General features: G+C 39.9%; 1 non-coding gene across 1 annotated transcript; it reads left to right on the top strand.

Annotated features, from left to right (window-relative positions):
• Positions 1-7,422: 7,422 nt before the first annotated feature.
• LOC128053617 (U6 spliceosomal RNA) lies at positions 7,423-7,530 on the top strand. Its single transcript, XR_008199938.1, has one exon. It is a non-coding gene; the product is annotated as a U6 spliceosomal RNA (small nuclear RNA).
• The last annotated feature ends 5,671 nt before the right edge of the window (positions 7,531-13,201 follow it).

The raw sequence follows: 13,201 nt of genomic DNA, 5'->3' as shown, positions 1-13,201 counted from the left end.
CAGATGTTAAGAAGACGTGGCAAGAATACACAGAACTTTACAAAAACTATCTTCACGACCCAGATAACCACAATAGTGTGATCACTCACCTAAAGCCAGACATCCTGGAATGTGAAGTCAAGTGGGCCTTAGGAAGAATGACTATGAACAAAGCTAGTGGAGGCGATGGAATTCCAGTTGAGCTATTTCAAATCCTAAAAGATGATACTGCGAACGTGCTGCCCTCAATATGCCAGCAAATTTGGAGAACTCAGCAGTGGCCAGAGGACTGGAAAAAGTCAGTTTTCATTCCAATCCCAAAGAAGGGCAATGCCAAAGAATGTTCAAACTCTCCCACAACTGCACTCACCTGACTTGCTAGCAAAGAAATGCTAAAAATTCTCCAAGCCAGGCTTCAACATTATGTGAACTGTGAACTTCCAGATGTTAAAGCTGGATTTAGAAAAGGCAGAGGAACCAGAGATCAAATTGCCAACATCCTTTGGATCATAGAAAAGGCAAGAATTCCAGACAAACTTCTACTTGTGCTTTATTGATTACACCAAAGCTTTTGACTGCATAGATCCCAACAAACTGGAAAATTCTTCAAGAGATGGGAATACCAGACCACCTTACCTGTCTCCTGAGAAATCTGCATGCAGGTCAAGAAGCAACAGTTAGAACAAGAATGGAACAACAGACTGGTTCCAAATTGGGAAAGGAGTATGTCAAGGTTGTATATTGTCACCCTGAGTATTTAACTTATATGCAGAGTACATCATGCAAAATACCAAGCTGGATGAAACACAAGCTGAAATCAAGATTGCCAGGAGAAATATCAATAACCTCAGATACACAGATGACACCACCCTTAAGGCAGAAAGTGAAGAAGAACTGAAGAGCCTCTTAATGAAAGTGAAAGAAGAGAGTGGGAAAGTTGGCTCAAAACTCAACATTCAGAAAACTAAGATCATGGCATCCAGTCCCATCACTTCATGGCAAACAGATGGGAAAACAGTGGACACAGTGGCTGACTTTATTTTTCTGGGCTCCAAAATCACTGCAGATGGTGACTGTAGCCAGGAAATTAAAAGATACTTGCTCCTTGAAAGAAAAACTATGGCAAACCTAGACAGCATATTAAAAAACTGAGACATTACTTTGCCTACAAAGGTCTATCTAGTCAAAGCTATGGTTTTTCCAGTAGTCATGTATGGATGTGACAGTTGGACTATAAAGCTGAGCACAAAACAACTGGGTGCTTTTGAACTGTGATGTTGGAGAAGACTCTTGAGAGTCCCTTGGACTGCAAGGAGATCTAACCTGTGAATCCTAAAGAAAATCAGTCCTGAATATTCATTGGAAGGACTTTTGCTGGAACTGAAACTCTAATAATTTAGTCACCTGATGCAAAGAACTGACTCATTGGAAAAGACCCTGATGCTGGGAAAGATTGAAGGCAGGAGGAGAAGGGGACGACAGAGCATGAGATGGTTGGATGGCATCACAGTTTTGATGGACATGAGTTTGAGGAAGCTCCAGAAGCTGGTGATGAACAGGGAAGCCTGGCATGCTACAGTCCATGGGGTCACAAAGAGTCAGACATGACCAGGCAACTGAATTGAACTGAACTGATGCCTGTACAAGAGTAAGGGGCATCGTGGAGGGGGGCAGGGCGGGGTGGTCATCTTAGAATTCTGCTTACCATGTCACTCAGGGCTTCCTCAGTGGAAGCTCTGGTGGCTCAGATGGTTAAAAAAAAAAAAAAAAAAGTCCACCCACGAAGCTGGAGACATGGGTTTGGTCCCTGGGTTGGGAAGATCTCCTGGAGGAGAGCATGGCAACCTACTCCAGTATTCTTGCCTGAGAATCCCCATGGACAGAGGAGCCTGGTGGGCTACAGTCCATGGCGTTTCAAAGAGTCAGATAGGACTGAGCAACTAAACACTGCACATAGTATGTCACTCAAGGTTTCTTTCTGGTGTATCTTGGTCAGTTTTATGGCATTAGTGGTACTTTATTTTAGATATATAAACAATGAAGAAAAGGTATCAGAAGCCATAAATTCATCACCAAAGAAGTATGCAAAATGTTTCTAAAAACTAACATGTTTCAGTTGTTCAAACTTATCTAGAAATCTATCATTAGGCTGGTATTCTGATGGTTTTTGTCTAAAACATAACTTGGAGAGGGAATATTTTCAGAGAAATAAGTTATATTAAGTTACAAAACCCAGGAAAAATAAGAGTATGAGACTAGGGAGAATGTTGTTGTAGTTGTTGTTGTTGAGAAAAAAACCTGAGATGTAACTTTTGCATAAATTTAAATAGATGACAAAGTTAATCATCATAAGACTAAGAACATCTAGAGTAACTTAAAAAGAGTTTACTACGACAGGAAACAATCTCTTATGAATTCACACATTATCTATAAGTTTCTTATATGTGCCAATAAATATTTGTTATTCACAGTGAGTTTCTATACGATCTCTTGATCCATGAAATCCCACATCAAAGTTCTCAATTAAACAGTCTTTTCCTCCTGCTGGCTCAAAATTCCATCTTCCAGATTCTAGACCTCTTCTTCCCACCCAAGGCCCCAACATACTCAAAATTCAAAAGTAGAGGTTTAGCTGTCTTGGGGTTCAAAACCAATAAGTACAAGCCCTGTAATTTAAATTTTGAAACAAGCATCTTACATCAGAGTGAGAAAAAGTATAAGGTGCTGCAAATGACAAATGTTGGCAAAGATGTGGAGGAAAGGGAACCCTTTGTACACTGTTGCTGGGAATGTAAATTGGCACAACCACTGAGGAAAATAGTACAGAGATTTCTTTAAACACTAAAAATAGAACTATTATTGTTGTCATTGTTTGGTCACTAATTCTTTTCTGATCCTTTGTGAGCCCACAAACTGCAGCAGTCCAGACTTCCCCATCCTTCACTGTCTCCCGCAGTTTGCTCAAACTCATGTCCATTGAGTCCATGACGCCATACAACCTAGAACTACAATATGACCTAGCAATTCTACTCCTAGGTATTTATCTAGAAAAAAACCCACTCAAAGTTCACTCCAAAAGGTACATGCACTCCAGCATTCATGGCAGCATTATTGTAATATACAAGATACAAAAGCAATCTAGTGGTCCACTGACATGTGAATGAATAAAGAAAATGTGGTATATATAAGAAGAGAATATTACTCAGTCATAAAAAAGATGAAATTTTGCCATTTGCAACAACATGAATTGACTGGGAGGGCATTACACTACGTGAAATAAGTCATGTAGACAAAGACATACAATGTATGATATCGTTTATATATGAAATCTAAAATATATAACAAAATAGTGAATGTAACAAAAAAGAAACAGACACACAGATATGTTGAAAACAAATTCACATTTACCAGTGAAGAGAGGAAATGGAGGAGGGTCAAGATGTGGGAGGGAATTAAGAGGTACAAGCTATTATGTATAAAATAAATAAGCTACAAGGATATATAGTGCAACACAGGGGATATATTCAATATTTTATACTAACTGTTAAAGGAATATAACCTTTAAAACTTCAAATCACTCTATTGTATCCTGGAAAGTTATACAATATTAAAATCAACCAGACCCCAGTGAAGAAAAGCATTAGATGCTTCATACCAACTTCTGAAAACATGTCAGAGGAAAATACAATTCCTCTTATTAATAAAGATAATGATACAAATAAATATGTTTTATTATGTATTTTACCATTATATTTTTTTAAGTCAGCAATTTCAGTGTGATTAAAACAAGGTTTTGGAACACCATTCTGACTTGCATTGTTCTGAGACAGAAGTTCTAGAATATTGCCCAAAATATTTCCCCACAAAACCAGTCCTGCCTACAGCAAAATGGAGTATCCAAAGGAAAAATGAAAATATTGCGAAAAGGTAAAAGTTCATGTATTTGGACTTGTGATGACCAGCTGACATTTTATTTGTGATAAAAACTTACTAAGTGTATTAAATCAAGATGGGGATTGAAGGAAACATGCTTTAATTTACTTATTAAATAGACTTGGTTCCATTAGGAATCTATCTGACTGCAGTTAATAAAATACACAATTGATGGTGTCTTAAACTGTAAGAATGGGTTTGGGTGGACTCCGGGAGTTGGTGATGGACAGGGAGGCCTGGCATGCTGCGATTCATGGGGTCACAGAGTCAGACACGACTGAGTGACTGAACTGAACTGAATCCTACACTTCATTGACTAAAAGTGGCTCTCGTCACAACAGAGCTGCTTAACTTTCATCCTTTTTTTTTTATTTTATTTTATTATTTAATTTTTATTTTTACTTTATTTTACTTTACAATACTGTATTGGTTTTGCCATACATTGACAAGAATCCACCATGTATTTCCCAGATGTCTTTTTGGAAAATTTTAAAAGGATGGAGGTTTTCCTACTAAACGCCACTGTCAAATTGAGGTCCCTGGTCCCTACTAAGAGAATGAACAGGATTTACCAGCTGCCTGAATGATTTGCTTTTCCCAGAATGAACACAGATTGGCTTCTTGAATTTGCTCCCAAACATTTGCCTCCTCTCTGAACAGCTTTTAATGGAGGCAGGGCTATGGCAGAAGAAATAGCAAGACAGACCTGGTGCCTGTCAAGAATTAATATAGGACAAGCTGCTGGCTCCATCCTCCAAAATCAGCCCTGGAAAAACTACAGATGCTTGAGGAGAACACAGATTGCATGAATCAATAACATAAAAAAAATAAGATAAACCCAGAGTCTGATGTCCACCATAAACAGACTTGAGTGAGAGTTGGGTAGCTGAAGCCCAGGAATGAGAAGTGAGAGAATATATACATTAGTTGCTAAGTCCTGTCCGATTCTTTGCAATCCCATGAAACGTAGCCCAACAGACTTCTCTGTCCATGGAATTCTCCAGGCAGGATAATTTGATTTACTTGATTTACTGGAGTGGGTTGCCATTCCCTTCTCCAGAGGATCTTCCCAACCCAGGGATCAAACCCAGGTCTCCTGCACTGCAGGTGGATTCTTTACCATCTGAGCCACCTGGGATGTATTGAGAATAGGCTGTAGGAAAGCCTTTTAAATTCTGTTCTTGCCTCAGCTCAGGTTGTCTTTAGAGACTCTTTTCTTGACTGTATATCACAGTTATCAGTAGCAATCATTGAGGCCATTTGTGATCACCAAAAGGAAATGTCAGAGCAGTGTATGAACCCAGCTAGGGTAGAGAAATTTGGAAAAGAGATAGCACCACCCATCCTCAACTCTTCAAAGCACAGGTCTGTGGATTATAATCCTGGAGGCTGTCTTACAAGGGATTCAAGATAGTGGATAACAGGGTGAAGCATGAACTTTCAGATGTTCAGTCTGGATTTAGAAAAGGCAAAGGAACCAGATCAAATTGTCAACATCCGCTGGATCATAGAAAAAGCAAGAGAGTTCCAGAAAAACATCTATTTCCACTTTATTGACTATGCCAAAGCTTTTGACTGTGTGGATCAAAACAAACTGTGGAAAATTCGTAAAGAGATGGGAATACCAGACCACCCGACCTGCCTTCTGAGGAATCTGTATGCAGGTCAAGAACTGGACATGGAAAAACAGACTGGTTCCAAATTGGGAATGGAATACGTCAAGATTGTATATTGTCACCCTGCTTACTTCACTTATATGCAGAGGACATCATGAGAAACGCTGGGCTGGAGGAAGCACAAGCTGGAATCAAGATTGTCGGGAGAAATGTCAGTAACCTCAGATATGCAGATGACACTACCCTTATGGAGGAAAATGAAGAAGAACTAAAGAGTCTCTTAATGAAAGTGAAAGTGGAAAGTGAAAAAGTTGGCTTAAAACTCAACATTCAGGAAACTAAGATCATGGCATCTGGTCCCATCACTTCATGGGAAATAGATGGGGAAACAATGGAAACAGTGACAGACTTTATTTTGGGGGGCTCCAAAATCACTGCAGATGGTGACTGCAACTATGAAATTAAAAGATGCTTGCTCCTTGAAAGAAAAGCTATGATCAACCTAGACATATTAAAAAACTGAGACATTACTTTGCCAACAGAGGTCCATCTAGTCAAAGCTATGGTTTTTCCAGTAATCATGTATGGATGTGAGAGTTGGACAATAAAGAAAGCTGAGAACCAAAGAATCAATGCTTTTGAACCGTGGTGTTGGGGAAGACTCTTGAGAATCCCTTGGACTTCAAGGAGATCCAACCAGTCAATCCTAAAGGAAATCAGTCCTGAATATTCATTTGAAGGACTGATGCTGAAGCTGAAACTCCAATACTTTGGCCACCTGCTGGGAAGAACTGACTCAGTTGAAAAGACCCTGATGCTGGGAAAGATTGAAGGCAGGAGGAAGAGGGGATGACAGAGCATGAGATGGTTGGACGGCATCACTGACTCAATGGACAAGAGTTTGAGTAAGCTCTGGGAGTTGGCGATAGACAGGGAGGCATGGCTTACTGCAGTCCATGTAGTTGCAAAGACTCGGACACGACTGAGCTACTGAACTGAACTGACTGAAACCACCCACCTTGGCCAGGCAAGATAATAACCCCTTGCATAAGATGTTTCCAAACAGAAAGTGTATGGAAGCATCAGTCGCTCAGTGTCCTACTGTTTGTGACCCTGTGGACTCTAGCCCACCAGGCTCCTCTGTCCTTGGATCCCTCGAGGCAAGAATACTAGAGTGGGTTGCCATTCCCTTCTCCGGGGGATCTCCCAGATTTGAACCCAGGTCTCCTGCACTGCAGGCAGATTCTTTACCATCTCAGCCACCAAGGCAGTCCCAGAGGATGGAGCAAGCAGGAGTTATTGGTAAGGGCTCTATGGTTCCTGGGCTGCTCCCCTCTCCCTTTCCTAGTCTGCTGCTACTGGCACTGACCAGGGACTTGCCTTCATCCCCTCTCCAATGTTCATTACCATAAAGAACAGCTGGTAGCCCCAGAGGAGCAAGAACACACAAGCTCAAAGTGATAAACAAGGCATCTGAGGAGTATAACATCTGTGTTTTTTTTTTTTAAGTGAACAAACTGGAAAACATACACCATTTGAAGAAGTATTATTGGAACAACTGAAATATTTTAAATTAGGCATGATAGATATTCTTTAGGAGATGAGGAATAAAATGAAACAAGAACAGAAAAAAATTTTAAATAACCCAATGGAAATATTAGACATGAAGATAAAGCAGTCAAAATAAAGAACATGTTGGATCAGGGTAGTAACAGGCAGATACTTTAAAGATGAATTGCAAGAAAACTAAGATAAGGCAATTCCCCAAAAGGCAGCAAAAAGGATAAAATGTGAAAAGCCTAGAGCTATGAAGACTGAAGTAGAATTAGTAATATCCACATAAAGAGTCTTGAAAGGAGAGGTAGGAAAAGCTTTAGACAATAGTCAATACCCAGTGCTGGCTCTGGCAGCACATATAGTAAAATTGAAATGAAACAGAGAATATTAGCATGGCCCCACGTGCAAGGATGCCATGCACTTTTGTGAAGCATTCCATATTAAAACAAAAAAAAAATTCAACACCCCTTTATGAAAAAAGCTTTCCAAAAAGTGGGCATAGAGGGAACATACCTCAACATAATAAAGGTCGTATATAACAAACCCACAGCAAACATTATTCTCAGTGGTGAAAAACTGAAAACATTTCCTCTAAGATCAGGAACAAGAAAAGGGTGACCATTCTAACCACTATTTGATATAGTTTTGAAAGTCCTAGTCATGGAAACGAGAGAAGAAAAAGAGGTAAGAAGAATCTAGATTGGAAAAGAAAAGAAACTTTCACTGTTTGCAGATGACATGATACTATACATTATCATTACTTGGTTAACGTGAGAGATGACTGCAATTGTGCAATAATTTGAGCATTCTTTGGCATTGTCTTTCTTTGAAATTGGAATGAAAACTGACCTTTTCCAGGCCTGTGGCCACTGCTGAGTTTTCTAAATTTGCTGGCATATTGAGTGCAGCACTTTCACAGCATCATCTTTTAGGATTTGAAACAGCTCAACTGGAATTCCATCACCTCCACTAGCTTTGTTCATAGTCATCCTTCCTAAGGCCCACTTGACTTCACATTCCAAGATGTCTGGCTCTAGGTGAGTGATCACACCATCATGATTAACTGGGTCATGAAGATCTTTGCACAGTTCTGTGTATTCTTGCCACCTCTTCTTAATATCTTCTGCTTCTGTTAGGTCCATGCCATTTCTGTCCTTTATTGTGCCCATCTTTGCATGAAATGTTCCCTTGGTATCTCTAATTTTCTTGAAGAGATCTCTAGTCTTTCCCATTCTGTTGTTTTCCTCTATTTTTTGAATTGATCACTGAGGAAGGCTTTCTTATCTCTTCTTGCTATTCTTTGGAACTCTACATTGAAATGGAGATATCTTTCCTTTTCTCCTTTGCTTTTTGCTTCTCTTCTTTTCACAGCTATTTGTAAGGCCTCTTCAGACAGCCATTTTGTTTTTTCACATTTCTTTTTCTTGGAGATGGTCTTGATCCCTGTCTCTTGTACAATGTCACAAACCTCCATCCATAGTTCATCAGGCACTCTATCAGATCTAATCCCTCAAATCTATTTCTCACTTCCACTGTATGGAAGAAAGTATGGTACTGCACAAAAACAGAAATATAGATCAATGCAAAAAAATATAAATCCCAGAGATAAATACACGCACCTGTAGGCATCTCATCTTTGACAAAGCAGGCAAGAACATACAATAGAGCAAAGACAGCCTGTTCAATAAATGGTACTGGAAAACCAGACAGTGACATGCAAAAAAAAATAAAATAAAATTACTGCACTTTCTAACACCATACACACAAATAAATTCAAAATGCATTAAAAACCTAAATGTAAGGCCAGGAACAATAAGACTCTTGGAGGGAAACATAGGCAGATTACTCTTTGACATGAATCGAAGCAAGATTCTTTTTGACCCACCTCCTAAAGTAATGGAAATAGAAACAAAAATAAATAAATGGGACCTAATTAAACTTAAAAGCCTTTGCACAGCAAAGGAAACTATAAACAAGATGAAAGACAACCCTCAGAATAGGAGAAAATGATTGTAAATTAAGCACTATATACAAGAAGCCCATGCAGCTCAATATCAGAAAAACAAACAACCTGATAAAAAAAAAAAGAGTGGAAAACCTAAACAGACATTTCTCCAAAGAAGACTTACAGATGGCCAACAAACATATGAAAACATACTCAACATCTCTCACTATTAGAGAAATGCAAATCAAAATTACAATGAGGTATTACCTCACACCAGTCAGAATGGTCATCACTTAAAACTCTACAAACAATAAATACTGAAGGGGATGTGGAGAAAAGGGAACCCTCTGCACTCTTCATAGGGATGGAAACCGAGACAGCCAGTATGGAAAACAGTATGGAGATACCTTAAAAAACCAGGAATAGAACTACCTTATGACCCAGTAAATCCACTACTGGGCCTATACCCTGAGGAAACCATAATTCAAAAAGGTACATGTACTCCAGTGTTCATTGTAGCACTATTTGCAATGGCCAGGACACAGAAGCAAGCTAGATGTCCACTGACAGATGAATGGATAAAGAAGTTGTAGTATTAATATATACATGCAATGGAATATTAGCCATAACCGATATGAATTTGAGTCAGTTGTAGTGAGGTGGATGAACCTAGAGCCTGTTATACAGAGTAGAGTAAGTCAGAAAGAGAAAAACAGATATCATATATAGACGAATACATGCGTACTAATGAACCTATTTGCAGGGCAGGAATAGAGACACAGACCTAGGGAACAGACTTGTGGGGAACTGGTGGGGCTGCACCTCTGAATAAAAATAACAAATGCTGAGGGCTATGCTCAGCAGTTGGAAGGGCCTGCTGACTTGCTTCTTTCTTCAGGTGGGAGCATAGAATGGGCTCCACAGCCAGTATGGCTCGTTGTCTGGGAGATAAAAATGGGCAGAACTGCTGATCAAGCTCCATGGACAGACAGGGCCACCATCTCAGCTCTACAGATGGACAGAGCCACTGACAGTGATCGATGCTCAGGCATCACTGCCAGCAGGAATGTAATTCACCACTATCTATAGGCTGATTGCTAGAGGCCCCTCCTTGCTGTTTTTTTTCTTTGTAGGAGTCCAGCCCCACCAGTTCCCCAGTGGTCCCTATGAGGCCAGACCAAAATGGGTTTCCTAGGAAGCACAGGGGAAACTGGACATCCACCTCAGTATCCTTGTAGCCCCAGAGAAACCATAGGCCCAAGGGGGGCAGGGGGTGGGGCTTCTCCATGTGGAGCTGTGCCATCCTGCAGGAGGAAAATGTGGTCAAGGTGAAAAATGTTTCTACTGCTCTTCTAATGCAGGCCTTTGTTTCTGTGGTCCATCATACTCAAGTCTCATCCCTGGGCTGTGAGATTTTCACAAAAGATTCTTGTCCATAGACTGTTGCTAGTTCATCTTTCTATGAAGGCAACTCAAGTTGAAGATCACCTATTCTACCCTTTTGCTGATGGTCTGTTTCATTAAGAATATCATAAAATTATTGAAAATACCAACAGCCATTCTTACCTGTAGGCATTCATACAGCTATACTGTTTTAATTTGATGGGTATTTTAATTGCTTTATATAAAAACTAGCTCTTCAACACAGTCAGCAGAAACAAGACCAGGAGCTGACTGTGGCTCAGATTATAAACTCCTTATTGCAAAATAAAGACTTAAATTGAAGAAAGTGGGGAAAACCAGTAGACTATTCAGGTATGACCTAAATCAAATACTTTATGATTTTACAGTGGAACTGAGAAATAGATTCAAAGGACTAGATCTGCTAGACAGAGTGCCTGATGAACTATGGATAAAGGTTCATAACATTATACAGGAGACAGGGAGCAATACCATCTCCAAGAAAAAGAAATGTCAAAAAGCAAAATGGCTGTCTGGGGAGGCCTTACAAATAGCTGTGAAAAGAAGAGAAGCAAAAAACAAAGGAGAAAAGGAGAGATATACCCATTTGAATGCAGAGTTCCAAAGAATAGCAAGGAGAGATAAGAAAGCCTTCCTCAGTAATCAATGCAAAGAAATCGGGGAAAACAATAGAATGGGAAAGACTAGAGATCTCTTCAAGAAAATTAGAGATACCAAGGGAACATTTCATGCAAAGATGGGCTCAATAAAGGACAGAAATGGTAGGGACCTAACAGAAGCAGAAGATATAAGAAGAGGTGGCAGGAATACACAGAGAACTATGCAAAAAAATCTTCATGACCCAGATAATCACAATGGTGTGCTCACTCACCTAGAGCCATACATACTGGAATGTGAAGTCAAGCGGGCCTTAGGAAGGATGACTATGAACAAAGCTAGTGGAGGTGATGGAATTCCAGTTGAGCTGTTTCAAATCCTGAAAGATGATGCTGTGAAAGTGCTGCACTCAATATGCCAGCAAATTTAGAAAACTCAGCAGTGGGCACAGGACTGGAAAAGGTCCGTTTTCATTCCAATTCCAAAGAAAGGCAATGCCAAAGAGTGATCAAACTATCTCACAATTGCACTCATCTCTCACATTAGCAAAGTAATGCTCAAAATTCTCCAAGCCAGGCTTCAGCAATATGTGAACCATGAACTTCCAGATGTTCAAACTAGATTTAGAAAAGGCAGAGGAACCAGAGATCAAATTGCCAAAATCTTCTGGAACATCAAAAAAGCAAAAGAGTTCAAGAAAAACATCTATTTTTGCTTTATTGACTATGACAAAGCCTTTGACTGTGTGGACCACAATAAACTGTGGAAGATTCTGAAAGAGATGGCAATACCAGATCACCTGACCTGCCTCTTGAGAAATCTGTATGCAGGTCAGGAAGCAACAAACTGGACATGGAACAACAGACTGGTTCCAAATAGGAAAATGAGTGTGTCAAGGCTGTATATTGTCACCCTGCTTATTTAACTTATATGCAGAGTACATCATGAGAAACGCTGGGCTGGGTGAAGCACAAGTTGGAATCAAGATTGCCAGGAGAAACATCAATAACCTTAGATACACAGATAACACCACCCTATGGCAGAAAGGGAAGAAGAACTAAAGAGCCTCTTGATGAAGATGAAAGAGGAGAGTGAAAAGCTGGCTTAAAGCTCTACATTCAGAAAACTAAGATCATGGCATCTGGTCCCATCATTTCATGGAAAATAGGTGGGGAAACAGTGGGAACAATGAGAGACTTTATTTTGGGGGGGCTCAAAAATCACTGCAGATGGTGATTGAAGCCATGAAATTAAAAGACACTTACGCCTTGGAAGAAAAGTTATGACCAACCTAGATAGCATATTAAAAAGCAGAGACATTCCATCAGCAGATGAATGGATAAGAAAGCTGTGGTACATATATACAATGGAGTATTACTCAGCCATTAAAAAGAGTACATTTGAATCAGTGCTAATGATGTGGATGAAACTGGAACCAATTACACAGAGTGAAGTAAGTCAGAAAGAAAAACACTAATACAGTATACTAATGCATATATATATATGGAATTTAGAAAGATGGTAACGATAACCCTGTATGTGAGACAGCAAAAGAAACACAGATGTATAGAACAGTCTTTTGGACTCTGTGGAGAGGAAGAGGGTGGGATGATTTGGGAGAATGGCATTGAAACATGTATAATATCATATAAGAAACGAATCGCCAGTCTAGGTTCGATGCAGGATACAAGTTGCTTGGGGCTGGTGCACTGGGATGACCCAGAGGGATGGTATGGGGAGGGAAGTGGGAGGGGAGTTCAGGATGGGGAACACGTGTACACTCGTGGCGGATTCTTGTTGATGTACGGCAAAACCAATACAATATTGTAAAGCAATTAGCCTCCAATTAAAATAAAAAATTTAAATTTAAAAAAAATTTTTTTTAAAAGCAGAGACATTACTTTGCCAACAAAGGTCCATCTAGTCAAGGCTATGGTTTTGCCATTAGTCATGTATGGATGTGAGAGTTGGACTGTAAAGAAAGCTGAGTGCCGATGAGTGCTTTTGAACTGTGGTGTTGGAGAAGACTCTTGAGAGTCCCTTGGACTGCAAGGAGATCCAACCAGTCGGTCCTAAAGGAGATCAGTCCTGGGTGTTCATTGGAAGGACTGATGTTGAAGCTGAAACTCTAATACTTTGGCCACCTGATGGG

Source organism: Budorcas taxicolor, chromosome 9, assembly GCF_023091745.1.
Source record: "Budorcas taxicolor isolate Tak-1 chromosome 9, Takin1.1, whole genome shotgun sequence".
In the NCBI taxonomy this organism is placed as follows: Eukaryota; Metazoa; Chordata; class Mammalia; order Artiodactyla; family Bovidae; genus Budorcas; species Budorcas taxicolor.
The sequence above is the reverse complement of the archived record's forward strand: the minus strand, read 5'-3'. Positions and strand labels throughout refer to the sequence as shown.